We start from the raw sequence: 16,954 nt of genomic DNA, 5'->3' as shown, positions 1-16,954 counted from the left end.
TGAGCATGATAAAATAATATATTTATATTATTTATATTTTCCTAACAATTGAACATTCACATTCAAACTTTCATTGCACATATTACTGTGTATTTTTTCCAACAAATGATAAGGTATGGTTCAAATGTGGAATCTCATATTGTTCAACACCAGAGTATGATATGGAAACAAGTTTGCCACCTACATATATATGATGACATGGGCATAGCCCAGTGGTTGGAATCGTAGTAGTGCATCCCAACGACCAGAGTTCGATCCCTATCAGGGACGAATTTCTGGAATTGTCATGCCAAGTCCCGCTTCTACTTATATCACTAGTGTCTAGACACTATTTTCATTTTTTTTGCCACCTACATATATATTTGGGCTCTACATCAATATTTTAAATTTAGCCGAACATTTTCACAAACCGCTTCATATTTTTATATTTATTATCCTTAAAGAACTGGACATTTTCTTCTAGTTAACAAAAAACATACATTGCTACAAGCTAAGTTAATATTTTATGTTCAAGTACATGCACTTTTTTATGGAGGGTAAAACATTTTTCAAAATGGTTGTCATTTGATATTGATCATTTTATGTCATATATAGGAGAAAAATCTTGTGAACAATAAGAACATTTTTCTAAAATTACCATTATCTCTGTTAAGGATATGTTTCATAAAAATATTTTAAATCAATTTCGTTCCAAGAAATATATGATTGTATGAGGGAATCATGACAATATAACTCGTATAGAATGCGTACAATTATTTTTTCATGAAAATTCCACCGATCTATTAACAATCATCAATAGTAGTATAAATAGTTCAAAAGTAATAAAAAATGCAAAAAGGTACTCGGACCACCTAGCGACGCCTACAGACATTAGCACGAGCCGAAGCCGCGCCGCCGTCCTCGCCCCTCCATCACCAGAGCTGGGCAAAGCTTGTCGTAGTAGACCTTGTTGTAGTAGATAGGCGGGAAGTTATCGTGCTAAGGCCCCAAGGAACCGATGCACCAGAGCAACAACCATCACCAATAATGACAACCGTAGATCGGAAGAGACTGACATAAAACCACACGCATGAAAACTGACCGGATCCTAGGAGATCCGCCGGGCACACGACTCTACGCGCCCTCCACTAGCGTTAGACGCACCATCAGAGCGAGGATAGGGTGGGGAAGACCTTCTTCCAACTTCAGGATGTAGCCACCACCTCGTCATCCCCAAAAGACACTGCTAATGAAAACACCTCGCCGGTGAGAGGCCGAGGTCCGCCACACCTCCAAGGCCCCAAGGCCACCGGAGACGGAGCAGACGTGCAGCGTCGCCGACGAGGAGAATGGAACCCTAAAAGGGTTTTGTGGCCGCCGCCTCTCACCGCTCTTGGCTTGTACATGTTCAATTGGAGATGTATACAATTATCGTTGAATGTGGAAACCTAGGAAGTGCCACACCGCTCAAAAATAACAATCAATCTTTTTGGAGAAACTCATGACATGAACTCTGCTTATTCACACAGAGGAAGAGAGTTGTCCGGTTTATACGAAAATAAAGCAAAACTAGATACAAGGGGCACAAAGTCATCCACGAGTTGCAGAAAGCGATGGAACCCAAGACAAACACACAACCAAAATCAGCGACACGCCAACCGATAGGCACCACACCACCATGTCGCAAGCTCCACCGCCGATGAAGGGGAGAAAAACCCTGGCCGCTATCTAGAAGCACTCTCGGATAATAATTAATCTACTTGTTTCTCATACTGCTCTCCTAAACCACTCAATTAGGGTGGCTGATTATTACTGATGGAACCATCCTCTCTATACAGCCGAAGACCATAGCTACATTTGAAAGCATCAAGACAATCATGTTCCAAATAAATTTGGGTGAAATTATAATATGGTGATGTTGTTTTTCAACTCTTAGATATAGGCCAGTTCGGTAATTGATATAGACTTGCTTAGAAACATTGCTAGTTAAAATAGGACTGTAGATACACACAGGTCCCCAGGACCTCGAACCCCTGGACCCCGATGACGATGACGAAGACCACAACCTTTATGTAAGATCGAGGCTATTATCACTTTCTTTTTACCGCAAAAAAAAAGAACTGTAGAATTCTTGATTGTACCCATTCAGTGCATTGTAATAACGGCTTGCCAAGTGATAAATTGTGTACCAAAATATTATACTTTGTATTTTTCACTGTTCTACTTGCTCAATCACTTTTTGAGTAATGAATACCACCCCCAACTCAATATAAGATCTGTTACTGTCAGGTTACCTACCAAACCACCATATTCTGCTCTCAAAACAGGTTAAATAAACAGAATGGCCCAGGATGAGATAGCAGAAGGGAAGGCTTTCCAACCGACCAAGGAAAGAAAAGTCACACGACACCACAACAAGTAACCTGGTTACTATTCCCATCTAGGCAGCTTTCAAGCTATGCGCAAGAGACAGTCCATCATTCACAGGTTCCACTAAAGATTTAGTAAAAAAAAACTCACACAAAGAATAAGCCAATGATTCTTTGACCGCGGTCAGAGTACATGTGTAGAGTATGTGTGATGAATGGCTAGGCTGGCTGGCCATCTCTCTGCATTTTTTTGTTTGCTCCCTTGTCTATGTGCAGCAGTTGGTCCTTGCAGGCTTGAAATCTTTTGCCAGCTAATGCAGGCAGGCAGAGTGTGCTTGTTGCCAGGGCCACGCTGCAAATGATGCAAGCAAGCCACCCCTTGGCTCAGGCTTTCAGTTGGGGTTGAGACTTGAGACCACAGCAGCATAAAATTTCCAGCTACCATTCCTCATCCCCTCTTCCATTTCATTCATGTTTCATGAATAACTAGCATTTGTATGCTTACATGAAGACAGCTAAGAAACCTATTCATGTTTCATGAATGTATTCACATGGAAAAACACTTTCAATCTTACACACAATGCCATATACTTCCTCCGTACATTAAAGGATGCCGAATGTTTGTTCAAATTCGAATGTATCTATATACTAAAATGTGTCTAGATAAATCCGAATTTAGAGAAATTTTTGACATCCTTTTATGAACAGAGGTAGTATTCAACCATACTATCTCTGATAATCTTATCAGATGTTTCGTGACAAGGTGTGTGAAATATATATTCATCCTGAGGAAACAATATGATCAAGTGATCATGTGCAAGGGTACAGAGGATTCTGATGATGGCACTTGCGGTAGAAGACTGGCATTGTTTAACCCCGTGGCTCAGTCTCTTGCACCGCTTTATTAGAGCCAGGCAGACCTGCAGGCCAGTAAGGTGGCCACTCACTTCTAGGTGGTATGGCACCCCCTTTGAACAAACAAATTTCAACAAACTTTGTCTCCAAGATTGGTTTTGACTGCATTGGTGACTGAGCTGCTGCATACATATTTCTTTTGGCAGCTGGATGCAATGGTCCCTCCCTTCCAACAACCATATGCAGCTGCCATGACACTCACAGTATTCAATCCTGGTTAACAACAGGCTAGGATGCAATAACACACTCATATTTTTCATCGTTCTTTGTGTACTTTGATTAGTTTTGCCGAACATGTTAAGGATTGCGCAAATACCTTTCATTCGCACGCTAGAAAAGAGACACTCTCTTATTTGATAATAACGAGTTAGCTGTAGCATATAGCACAAATGTGGTTGCGGTGGTCCCTTTAGTAGTATGATTCATATGCTATTTTTTCCAAATTTCTCGCATAATGGATACACCGCTTGTAACGTCTTGCGACGAAAAGGAATGCATACACAGGTAAATCAAAGCCAACTTAAGGGCTTCTTTGGATCACATGATTATAAAATAAAGAAATGAAAAAACACAGGAATATAAAGGATAGCAAAATAGAGAAAAATTATAGAAATAATCATTTCAATGGAATTCGAGGAGAACACATGAAAATTGTCTTGATCCTACACGAATGAGCATAAAAATAAGGTTAGAGTGGATGTTGAAATTCATATGGGGATTAAGGTGTAGGAATGTACATGGGAGACGATGGCGGCATTCACTCACCGTTACCTTGTAAGGCATTGCCATGGCAACCCGTGTCTACCCACTCGCGCTACTTCGAGGGAAACCCTAGATCTGGGTCTCCCGAATCGAACGATGGCGGCGCTTTCTGTGTCGTTCGTCCTCTTGGGCGTCGTTTTTGGAACAACTACTAGATGGTGGCAAATAGTGGTGGAGTGGTGTGCATCTAGCGCGTCGACGATGACGAGTCTCGGCGGGATGGCGCAGCGGGAACTCGGTGATGGACGCAGTGTGATGGACTCACACATGGTGGAAGCGTTGTCTGGCGTCATGGTGGCGTCGACCGCATGCATGTCAAGGGCTATGCTGTCCCCTGACGACCAGTGGTGGTGGTGGTGACGGCATCCGAAGCGATGGCATGAGGCGCTCGCCAAGGGTCGGGTAGACCGGACGTGTGGTTTTCGCCATAGGGTGACTCAGTGATGCCTCGGTAATTAGCTGGTGTGATGTTGTTAGTATTTTTGGGCATGGGGCCCTGACGGCATGTTTTTTCACCTATCGTCGTGTTTCTAGGTGTTGAGATGTGGTTTTCGGTTTTGTGATGTATGCTCTTGACATATCTTTGTTGAATAAAATCTAAATAAAAGCCTTCATCGATTGATGGGAGGTTGTGTTTCTCCATTTCGAAAATATAGGAATTTTGGAGGTGTTATTTCTTTATCCAAAAAAATCCATAAGAAAAAATCATGTGGATTGGATTCCTCCCCGTCTCCTTCTGAAAATTCTTATTCTAAGGGGCCCTAGAACGAAGCTGCTGCATCACGTGGTTCTATTTGGATTGCAACGTGGAATGAGTCGTAGTTAGGAGCTTCGGATCGCGTAACATTGGAAGTTGCAGTGTGTGTGTGAGTGAGGCAGGGAGAGATTGGTCATTGGTGTCAGGGGCTGTGGACGGTACCGCAGAAAGTTGCTCACTCGATTGAGCATTTCTTTCCCATGGCATGCGGCAGTGCGTGCAGCCGTGCAGCGCAGGAGGGAAAGAAAAGCCTCTCCTTTTTACCGGCTAGCTGTAAGGTAGAACCTGCTCTGCCTGCATGGACGCACACAGCTCGGTGCAGGTAAAGCCGGACCACAGAGGAGAGGGAGGGCCAGCATTAGGCTGGTGCCAACCCAACGCCCCACTCCCGCCCCGCCACGTCAGCTTTTGGGCCACTCTCACCCCACTCTCACCCCACTCTCACCACACGGTGCCAATGCATGGGCTATAGTCCCCACTCTCACTTCTCTCCCCTCCACATCACCATTTCTTTTCCACATTAAGTTATTTCACTCGATTTTGTTTAGACTCTCACCCCACTCCCGCCCCACTCCCGCCCTGCTCCCGCCCGCTCCCGCCCGCCTCCAGCCCGCCTCCCGCCCGCCTCCAGCCCGCCTCCCGCCCGCCTACCGCCCGCCTGCCTCCCGCCCCGGCCCGCCAACGCGCCGCCCCGCCTCCCGCCCGCTCCCGCCTCCATCTCGCCGCCTACGCGGGCGACACCCGGGCGGTAGCGGGCGCTACCGCCGGGCGAGCCAGCCGGCGCCCGCCGCTCCACTCCCGCCCGCCTACCGCCCCTCTCCCGCCCCATCGCCGCCGCTACCGCCTCCCCTCCAGCCTGCGCTGGCACCGGCCTTAGGGCATCTCCAACGGGGTGACGCGACCGTTTGCATCCGTCGGGCCAAAAAAATACGTCTGGTACCACCTCCAGCGGGGCGACGCATAGTGACCGGGCCGTCCGCGGTGACGCAAACATGTCCTAAATATGCGCCAGGTTTATTCTTCACGGACGCTGCGCGGTCGCGGAAAGTGTCCGCGTTCGGTGCATCCGGGCCCGGTCGGCAGCGACTAGGTAAGCAAAATATTTTTTTCATTACTATTGATTGGTCAAAAGGACCATCTTTACAGAGATGGTTAGTCGAGTTAACCTAAAACTACAACGGCCGTACCTACTTGCCGTCGCGCGGCCTACCACGGCCTCGGTTACTCGCAGACGCGCGGCCTACTACTGGCCGCCGGAGGGGCCAGCGCCGTCGTCGAAGCGGGAGCGCTTCACGCACTCCGCGCGCCGCGCACGGCGGCGATCGGACGTCTCGTCCTACCGCCTGCGGCGTTCGAGGGCCTCGGCTAGGGAGGAGTCCCACAGGATTCTCCTGGCCATAGAGTTGGCCTCCGCCTCCGCCGCCGCCGCACAGGCCGCTGTCGCCTAGGCCGCCGCCGCCGCCTGGGCCGCTGTCGCCTGGGCCGCCGCCGCCGCCTACAACCCCGCCAGCTGGGCGTGGAAGCGGGCCCTGTCCCTAGCCGCCTCCACCACCGCTTCGTCCCTGGTGGCGATGGCGCCCGCCAGCTCCCGGTTCTCCTACTCGACCCGCGCGGGAGAAGGGCCCTCCGCCGGAGCGAGTCCAGGTCGGAGCACTGTGCCCCGAGCCATGGCGACCGAATAGCTATGGGCTTCCTCCTCCGCTGCCCAAGCCTGACGGCGTCCCCAGCCAGGGTCTCGAAGGACGCGAGCAGAACGAACTGGTCGCCGCCGCACTCGAAGCGGCCGGGTACGGTGGCATCGTCGGCGGCGATGTCGTGGGTGACGGCGTCCGCTGGTGGGGCCGCCGGAGGGGCCGCCATCGCCGCCGCGCCTCTGCGAGCGCCGCCCTGGCGTCGGCGATTTCCGCCCTGGTCGTCGCGAGGCGCCCTTCCGCGCGCTCTGCCGCCTCCGCCTCCGCAACCTCTGCCTCCGCCGCCGCCGCCTCCAGGTCCAGCTGGTCGGCCTGAACGGCGGCGACTAGCTCCTCGTCCTCCTCCGGGTGGGCGTGGTGGCACATCTGAACTACCTGATCCCAGCTAAGGTTGTGCTCGGCCATGGATGGATGCTAGAGTTTAGCTTGAGGTGTGCCCGTCACCCCCGCCGGTGTCCAGCATATATAGCCACGGCGGGGCGGGAAACGGTGTTGCCGCGCAGGTCGTTTCCCGCGCGCGCGAAACGCCGGCGAAACTTGCCAATGTATTGGGCACGCGCGGGAACGACCATCGTCACGCGGGAACAGTTAATCGCCAGCGGCAGTCCTCGACGGGACGTAAAACGCCATTAACGACCTTGACGCTGTCTCCGCTAAAAAAATGCGTCCGCACCGCTGGAAGTACCCCCGACGCAAATGGTCGCCCTGGGCCGTATGGCGTCCGCGGACCGACGCAAACGGACACAATCGGATATTTCGGACGTTCGAAATGCGTCGGCCAGTTGGAGATGCCCTTACTCCATGAAGGCTTTAATCTTACCTTGATGTATAGTCATTCGTATATTTTTTTAAAAAAATACGAACACATGCAAGAAACAAGTGTTCTCACTCCAGGAAAATGTATGTACGCCGACGGCCTGTACCGCACGCCGATGACTTTTTATCAGGGCCGTCGGCTTAGGCATCGAGGAGAGGAGCCGAGCCATGTGACCGTCGACGAAGGAAGACCGACGGCCTGTAGAAATAATCATTTTTTTTGCAAACAATCTATGCAAAAAAGACAAATCTGATTCTTACAAACAACAAATCTGACTGCTCGAAACAACACAAATTTTGTTACTTTTGCATAGAGCACTAAACATGTAATTTCCCACAACTCATATTCGTTGCCAAATTAATTTGGATTTTTTAAATTTTGTTTGCTATTTGTTGCAAAAAAAAAAATTGAGCGGGAGCATATGAGCTTGGGTACAAATGCGCATCTCCTACCTAATATGTTGTTTCGTAACAAGTGTTCGGTATATGCGCACATGGGTCATATTAACGAAATATGTAGAAGAAACTAGCATGGAAGTACAAAATGTTACTTTTTCTTCATAAAGATAAGACTAGTAAACATAGGTTTCTTGGTTGTCAATTCCCTGCATGTTTGATTTATTGTTCTATTTGCCTCTAACTTGTATCCACTTTTTTTTAGCATACCCCATATGTTTGGGAGTTAGTTTCACGATTTTAGGGTTAAAAAATGAAGCATCGTATTTTGTCGGTGTGACGATGTTTTATTTGAATTTGTGATGCTGGAATGCTACGATATTTAACAAAAAAAGGTATTTCTTCACACATGTGGATTTTGTGCTATCAAGGACGGTCTTCGTTTTGGAAACACTTATTTCCCTTTGAATCATTTGTTATCAAAAAAGGGTACGGAAATCAAGTTCTTGGAGGATAAGTGGCAAGGAATACCACTCTCTAGAAATAATATCCATCTGTATTTAATATCGTATGGCACAATAGCGATACAATGGCTACTATTATGGAAATATCTCCACCAACTATGATATTTAGGCAAGGTCTTGTTGGACCCTGGCTTGCGACATGGAACACCCTTCTTGGACGGTTGGCAATGGTCCAATTGACGCAAGGGAATCTAGAATTCTTCACCAATCTACACGAGAATGGAAAATTCTCGGTGGATACCATGCACATAGCACTTGTTCATTCAGAAGTGCAAGTCAATAATAATAATAAAGACAAGGAATATGAGGGTGTTGCTTAAAATAAAATAAAATTCCCATGGTTTGTTCGCAAAGGTGTAATCCTTACCTAGGATAACCTTGGAAAGCTTGATGGGCATGGAAGCGTAGTGTTGTTTCATCACGATGAGACAATCAGGCACTTGTTCTTGTTCTTCCAATACAAGTTCACACATTCTATTTGGACAGTCGTCCAATCAGCTTCTAACTTGTACTCGTCAAGTACTATTGCAAACATATTTGCAGCTGGTTGCATATACAGGTATAGATTTCGCATTTAGGGTGGGAGTAATTATTGTAATATGATCACTTTAGCTATGTAGAAATGATTTGGGTTTAGTGGCAATGGTAATTCTAATTTGCAGGTCACTTACAGGTCTACCTGTTTGTTCCATATGTGTTCTTTTCTATTGCTTTGGATAACACAGACTTAGTTACGAGCTCTGTACATGGTTGGAAAAGACCAAAAGAGATATTTTTTATCCCATATAATTGACAACGTAGTCTAAGGATAGACCTTTTACCGCTTTAGGAGTTTTACAAGTTCTCCATATACTTGTATTGTGCCAACTTTCGTTTTTTTTTTTTATTATGGGATATGTGCATACTAATCATGCTGAGATACCGGATGTGAGCGTTTTTTAAAAAATTGTATCATCCGATGCTAACTTTTGGGAGTCCTGCATAAATAATATGAATTACATGCTCATGTCCAGTTGTCCACATTGGCTTCACGCTTTTGTGCTTGTGTGGATCTCATAATGTATCTGTATCAATCGTGGAAGTTCTTATTTTGAAGAAAAACAAACTAAAGCACACATGACTTGGAGCATCCTATGGACCTGCCCGACGTGTCTTTAGCTATCCAACACTCCGCTTCCTTTGGTTGCTCGGTTCCTCCAATAGTCCAATGCCCAATCTTCAACCGGGCTCTGCTCCATTAGGCTGGAAGAGATCTCAACCTCAATGTGGAAACTTTTTCCCAAGAAAGACCGGTCAAATGTCACACTCTCCCTTGGTAATCTACTGCTAATTATTGACCTAATATAATCTGTCTCCAAATGTCAATGCACGCAATCATTTTAAATGAAGCGTATGCAGTACTTATAAACCTCCAAGCTAGCTCGAACTAATGTAGTACCACTTACACGAGGGATTCCAGTATTTCTACTTTTATTTCCTTTCTTCAAGGAAGCTACTTTGTATACATGTATATGTAGGAGAAGTTCGAAGTCTTACATTTTAGGGTGAAAAATTAAGGTATGTCTTTAATTGGTTGTGTCTGTCAATGACCTTGTTAAATACATTGTTTTATGAGCGGAGATTTTTCAACAAGTTAAGATTAAGAAGAGATAGTTCTCTTCGTCTGTTCCAAAAGGACCACGCGCACGGGTGGCTCGCGCGGGCCGCTCCAGCGCCGCCACAAACCCTAGAAGCAGAACCCCGCCCGATCTACTCCCTCTGGCCGCTGCCTCCGCGGTGGCGGCCGCGCCCGGCCGATGAAGGCGGCGGGCAGGAGTCAGCGCGCCCTGACGGGTTCCCCTCGCGCGGGGGGAGACGTCCCCGGGGCGGCGCAGTTGGAGTGGGTGCATGGAGTTGGAGGGGGCCGTCGGAGCACGGAGGGGAGGCGCGAGGAGTGGCTTCGCGGAGGTTGCAGCGGAAGAGGGAGCGAGGTACCTTGTCGGCGCGGTTCAGGACGGACGCGCGGGCCCAAGGCGTTGGCGGCGGCGGCCATGGAGTGCGCCTAGGGAGGAGTTCCCTAGCGCAGCGGACGGCTTGCTGCGCGGCGAGCGTGCGGCAGTGCTTTCCGGTGGTGCCGACGACGGAGCGGGAGGCGGAGGCACGGGGAGGGAGGGGGGCAATCTGGGTTCCTATTGGCCCGATTTGGATCCTTCCTGGGCATGTTCTGGACTCCAGGGCCCGGGTGCGATTCACGGCGATTGTCCAGGAGTGGATGATGGAGTGATGTGGGCAGTCTGGTGAGACGTTGCAAACGTATCTATAATTTTTGATGCTTCGTGCTTGTTTTACACCAATTGCTATATGTTTTGTTTACACTTCGTGGCATTTTTATGCATTTTTCGGAACTAACCTATTGACAAGATGCCACAGTGCCAGTTTCATGTTTTCTGCTATTTTTGTATTTCAGAAAAGTTGTACAGGAAATATTCTCGGAATTGGACGAAACAAAAACCAAAGTTCCTATTTTCCCGGGAGCGAAGACGGAGTCCAGGGAAGAGACAGAGGAGGGCCACAGGGTGGCCACACCTACCCTAGGCGTGGCCTGGCCCTGGCCCACGCCTAGGTATGGTGTGGGGCCACCAGGCCTCCACCGACCTCGCCCTTCCGCCTATATAAAGCTCCCGATGCAAAAACCCTAAATATACAAGCCTCCGCCCACGAAAAGTTCCGTAGCTCCGCCGCTGTCGCAGACAAGATCCGGGGAACAGAAGTCTCTGTTCCGGCACCCTGCCGGGACGGGGAATTGCCCCTGGAGCCATCTCCATCGACTCCACCGCCATCTCCATCGCCTTTGCTGACTCCTACGATGAGGAGTGAGTAGTTCTCTCTCGGGGCTGAGGGCTCTACCGGTAGCTATGTGGTATATCTCTCTCTCCCATGGTGTGATCTTTATGTGACCATGAGCTTTGTAATCTAGATGTCGTTATGCTATTCAAGTGAACTTTACTTATGTGATCTCCGGAGACTCCTTATCCCACGTGTGTAAAGGTGGAGTGTGTGCACCGTGTGGGTCTCTTAGGCTATATTTCACAGAATACTTGTTCACTGAATTATGATTTGAGTTGGATGTCTCTATGGAATTGTGGTGTGTTAGTACCGCCTATGAATGCTCAAAGTGCAGCGTGGGGTGTTCATTAGTAGTTGGGAATACATTTTTAAGGTTTGCTTTTGCATCCCTACACGGTGAATTAGTGTTGGATATCCAACCAGAGAGTCTTTCAGAGTAGCATAGTGAAGTGCTTATATTTATATTCCTTTATGATATCATTGTTGAGAATGACCACTAGTGAAAGTATGATCCCTAGGCTTTGTTTTCAAACATCGAATCACCGTTTATTTACTGTTTTACTGCATGTCTACTTGCTGCCATATTTATTTCAGATTGTTATTACCACTCATATTCATCCATATCACTTGCATTTTACTATCTCTTCGCCGAACTAGTGCACATATACATCTGACAAGTGTATTGGGTGTGTTGGGGACACAAGAGACTTCTTGTATCTTAATTGCAGGGTTGCTTGAGAGGGATATCTTTGATCTCTACCTCCCTGAGTTCGATAAGGGAAACTTGCTGCTGTTCTGCAAACCTCTGCACTTGGAGGCCCAACACTGTCTACAAGAATAGAAGCGTGCGTAGACATCAAGCTCTTTTCTGGCACCGTTGCCGGGGAGGTAAGGTAAAAGGTACTCACATCCTCTGGCTACTAAGTTTTTTAGTTGCTGGTGAGTGCTCGAAGTTATTTCCTTTAGATTCTCCAATTACATCTTTTTATTTCTTGTTTTTATTTTCACTAGTTAGGCTTAATGGAAAACAACAACAAAATTAGAGAGGTTTATAGCATTTATCTTGAGTTAGAACATGATGTGTTTGAAGAGAAAATTTAAAAACCTATGGAACTTTACTTGCATGCTAGTAGCAATGTTATTAGTATGAATTCTTTGGACACCGTTATTGCTAATGCTATGGAAAAGTCTAAGCTTGGGAAAGCTAGTTTTTATGAAAATGATCTTTTTAGTTCCCCCGCTTTAGAGGAGGAAATTTGCTATGATTATACTATGCCTCCAATATATGATGATTACAATGATGATTATGTTATTTTCAGTGCACCTACTATTGAGGAGAAAACTAATTATGATTATAATATGCCTCCTATATTTGATGATTATGGTGATGAGAATAATAATGATAGCTATTTTGTTGAATTTGCTCCTACTACAGTTAATAAGAATGAGTATGCTTATGTGGGGAGTAGTAATTCTTTTATGCATGTGGATCATGATAAGAATGCTTTATGTGATGGTTATATTGTTGAGTTTATTCATGATGCTACTGAAAGTTATTATGAGAGAGGAAAATATGGTTGTAGAAGCTTTCATATCACTAAAACACCTCTCTATATGCTGAAAGTTTCGAAGTTGCTCTTGTTTTATCTTCCTATGCTTGTCACTTTGTTCTTTGTGGATTTATTTGTATACAAGATTCCTATGCATAGAAAGTGGGTTAGACTTAAATTTGTTTTATATTTGCTTCTTGATGCTCTCTTTTACTTCAATTCATATTTCTTATGTGAGCATCTTCTCAAACTACTGCGCCTAGCTGAAAGGCGTTAAAGAAAAGCACTCTTGGGAGATAACCCATGTTTATTTTATATAATTTTTCTTTTTGTTGAGTCTTGAAAGTTATTGCCAATGTAATAACCTCTCCTTATCATTTTTATTTCATTTTTGTGCCAAGAATAACCTCTAATAGGAAGAAAGTAAGATTTGGGGAAGTTGCTATCCTGAAAATAGATTCTGTGATGTTACCATAAAAATTCGTAAAAATAGCCAGAGTGGAATTTTGAGCTGTCATTTTTTATGCATATGCCCCAGGTCATTATCTAACTTTCGTTAGTTGACCACTTTTCAAGATAAGCAACAGATGATTTCCAAAAAAATCGATCTTTTACCTACTATTCTGTTTTAACAGATTTCTGCACTATTTGCATTTGCCTCTTAAATCTCTTTCTTTTTAAGTTCTTTTGATCAAAGAACTTTTTGAAGAGTTGCTACAGTATCTAATGCTTTAATAGATGTTTGATATATGTTAGTACTGAACCCAAGTGGATTTGTTTATTTTGATTGTACTAATGCTGCTAAATAAGAATTGTGTGAAGTTTTGTGTGAAGGAAGTTTTCAAGTGTAGGGAGAGAAGAATGATGTGATGAGATGAATAATGGACAAAAGCTCAAGCTTGGGGATGCCCCTGCACCCCAAGAAATATCTAATAAGTACAAGCGTCAAAGCTTGGGGATGCCCAAGACATCCCCTCTTCATCAACAAAGCAACAGGTCATCTCTCTATGCGCTATATTTTTATTGCTTCATACGCTATGTGTTGTTCTTGGAGCATCTTTATTTTTGTTTTTAATTTAGTTTTTTTGTTTTATGTAGCATATGGTTGCATCCTAGCATTCTTGTGTGGGAGAGAGACCCGTTCCGTTTTAATTGCATAGAATGCTCTAGTTTTGACTGTTATTGTTCTGCGAGTGTTTTAGTTTTCTGGTACTGCGTTTAGCTCTTGTTCTTTCACTTGAATTTTGTTCAGAGCACGTTAGTATTATTTATTTGTGTATTATTAGCTCTCTGGTCCATATTGTATTTCATCTCTGAGATTTATTACAAATAAGTTGATTGGTGTTGGATACGAGTAAAATGTTTCATGACTATAGTGATGCAAAAGAAAGCTTGTCTAGACTGTGGCATAGACATTGGCATGTCATGTTGGATGTTATTCTTGTCATATGTTTAGTATTTATTGTTGTAGCATGACTTGTTTCAAATGGCTGAGAGTGCATAATGTGTCATTAAAAGAATCATGTGTTGATTCTATCATAAAAACATAATATTGTGGTATTCTCCTTTGATGCTTTATTGGGTTAACTTGGCACATGCTTATACCATGTTATGACTATAACCAGTCAACTAAAGCCTCTATGATCATTTAGTTTTTGACTTGTAATATCACTTTATGCTTTGATTGATAATGTTTTGTCGCTATGCATGATTATGGCCATTATTGCTCTCTTAGTTGGTCGCTTCCAGTCTTTTGCTAGCCTTCACCTGTACTGAGTATGAGCTCTACTCGTCCATCCAACCACCCAAAAACCAAATTTGCCAATTGTGTCCACGATATCTACCTATATGTGGTATTTCACCGCCACTCCAAAGTAAATTGCTTGTGTGCTACCTTTAAACCTTCAAAAATTATCACCTGTTTTGTGTAATTTATAGCTCATGGGAAAGAGGTCTAAAAACTATTGTAGTAAGTATTATATCCTATGAATTTTTAGTTCTTATAAGTTGCTTGTTGTGTGATAACCATGCTGTCATGGGGAACACCATCAATATGCCTTTGTTGAATATCATGTGAATTACTATGCATGCTCATCTTGTTTGAAGTAAGGGATATTTACCATGAGTTGCAAACATTGGAGTATGCATATTGTTAGAGAGAAACATTGGGCCGCCAACTAAAGCCATGTTCACATGGTGGAAGTCTCAGCTGGGCAAAAGTCCAAATATCGTTTGTCCTTGTTTTCCCGGTATGGATGTCCAAAAAATTGAGATTCATCAAAATTAAGAGATCAAATAAGATTCATCTCCTAGGACCTTTGTACAGGAGGCAATGAGGTACCCCTTTGTGACACTTGGTTAAAATATATGTATGTGATGAAAATCCATGGAAGTCCAAGCTAATTAGGACAAGGTATGAGCACTATTGGTATATTATGCATGAGGAAAGCAAACTTATAGGAAGAAATTATGCATAAGCCATACTATTTATCACTACCGTTGACATGAGTAGCACCTCTCAAAATAAATATTTTCAACACGCCTATTGCTTTCAAAATAAAAAGCTCTAGCACATGGGTAATCCCTGCTTCCCTCTGCAAAGGGCCTTTCTTTTACTTTTATATTGAGTCTTCATCTCCTACCTTATGCACCAATTAAGAGAGCATAGTTGTCATTCTTAGTGCAATGTGCATAGTCCCAAAATTATTATTGATTGATTCATGATTGTGCTATTGCTTGCTCTTAAATTATTTGTATCTAGTCACCCTCTGAACTTTGAAGGTGTCCTTGCATTTATGTTTTGCTATTCCATAAGAACATGTTGAGTACTACTTTATTATGTTTACTCTATGCTTATAAACACACAGTTGCTTTCAATGCACTATTATTCACGATCCTTTGTTTGAGTTACTCTTCATGTTATAACATAGTTGCTAAGTTCTATTGAATTATATCTATCATGCCTATGTTTAGAGTACTTAGATCCTAGCTCACAATGCTTTACAATGCTTGATCAAGATTGTGTTGGCTTCATGTCACCTCAAAAAATATTTTTGTTATCACTTACCTACTCGAGGACGAGCAGGAGTTAAGCTTGGGATGTTGATACGTTGCAAACGTATCTATAATTTTTGATGCTCCATGCTTGTTTTACACCAATTGCTATATGTTTTATTTACACTTCGTGGCACTTTTATGCATTTTGCGGAACTAACCTATTGACAAGATGCCACAGTGCCAATTCCCTGTTTTCTGCTGTTTTTGTATTTCAGAAAAGTTGTACAGGAAATATTCTTGGAATTGGACGAAACAAAAACCAAAGTTCCTATTTTTTCTGGAGCGAAGACGGAGTCCAGGGAAGAGACGGAGTAGGGCCACAGGGTGGCCACACCTACCCTAGGCGTGGCCTGGCCCTGGCCCGCGCCTAGGTATGGTGTGGGGCCACCAGGCCTCCACCGATCTCGCCCTTCCGCCTATATAAAGCTCCCGATGCAAAAACCCTAAATATACAAGCCTCCGCCCACGAAAAGTTCCGTAGCTCCGCCGCCATCGCAGACAAGATCCGGGGGACAGAAGTCTCTGTTCTGGCACCCTGCCGGGACGGGGAATTGCCCCCGGAGCCATCTCCATCGACTCCACCACCATCTCCATCGCCGTTGCTGACTCCTACGATGAGGAGTGAGTAGTGCTCCCTCGGGGTTGAGGGCTCTACCGGTAGCTATGTGGTCTATCTCTCTCTCCCATGGTGTGATCTTTATGTGACCATGAGCTTAGTAATCTAGATGTCGTTATGCTATTCAAGTGAACTTCACTTATGTGATCTCCAGAGAATCCTTGTCCCACGTGTGTAAAGGTGGAGTGTGTGCACCGTGTGGGTCTCTTAGGCTATATTTCACAGAATACTTGTTCACTGAATTATGATTTGAGTTGGATGTCTCTATGAAATTGTGGTGTGTTAGTACTGCCTATGAATGCTCAAAGTGCAGCGTGGGGTGTTCATTAGTACTTGGGAATACATTTTTAAGGTTTGCTTTTGCATCCCTACACGGTGAATTAGTGTTGGTTATCCAACCGGAGAGTCTTTCAGAGTAGCATAGTGAAGTGCTTGTATTTATATTCCTTTATGATATCATTGTTGAGAGTGACCACTAGTGAAAGTATGATCCCTAGGCTTTGTTTTCAAACATCGAATCACCATTTATTTACTGTTTTAATGCATGTCTACTTGCTGCCATATTTATTTCAGATTGTTATTACCACTCATATTCATCCATATCACTTGCATTTTACTATCTCTTCACCGAACTAGTGCACCTATACATCTGACAAGTGTATTGGGTGTGTTGGGGACACAAGAGGCTTCTTGTAT

Source organism: Lolium perenne, chromosome 4 (genome assembly GCF_019359855.2).
Source record: "Lolium perenne isolate Kyuss_39 chromosome 4, Kyuss_2.0, whole genome shotgun sequence".
Lineage (NCBI taxonomy): Eukaryota > Viridiplantae > Streptophyta > Magnoliopsida > Poales > Poaceae > Lolium > Lolium perenne.
Note: the sequence above shows the minus strand (reverse complement) of the source record.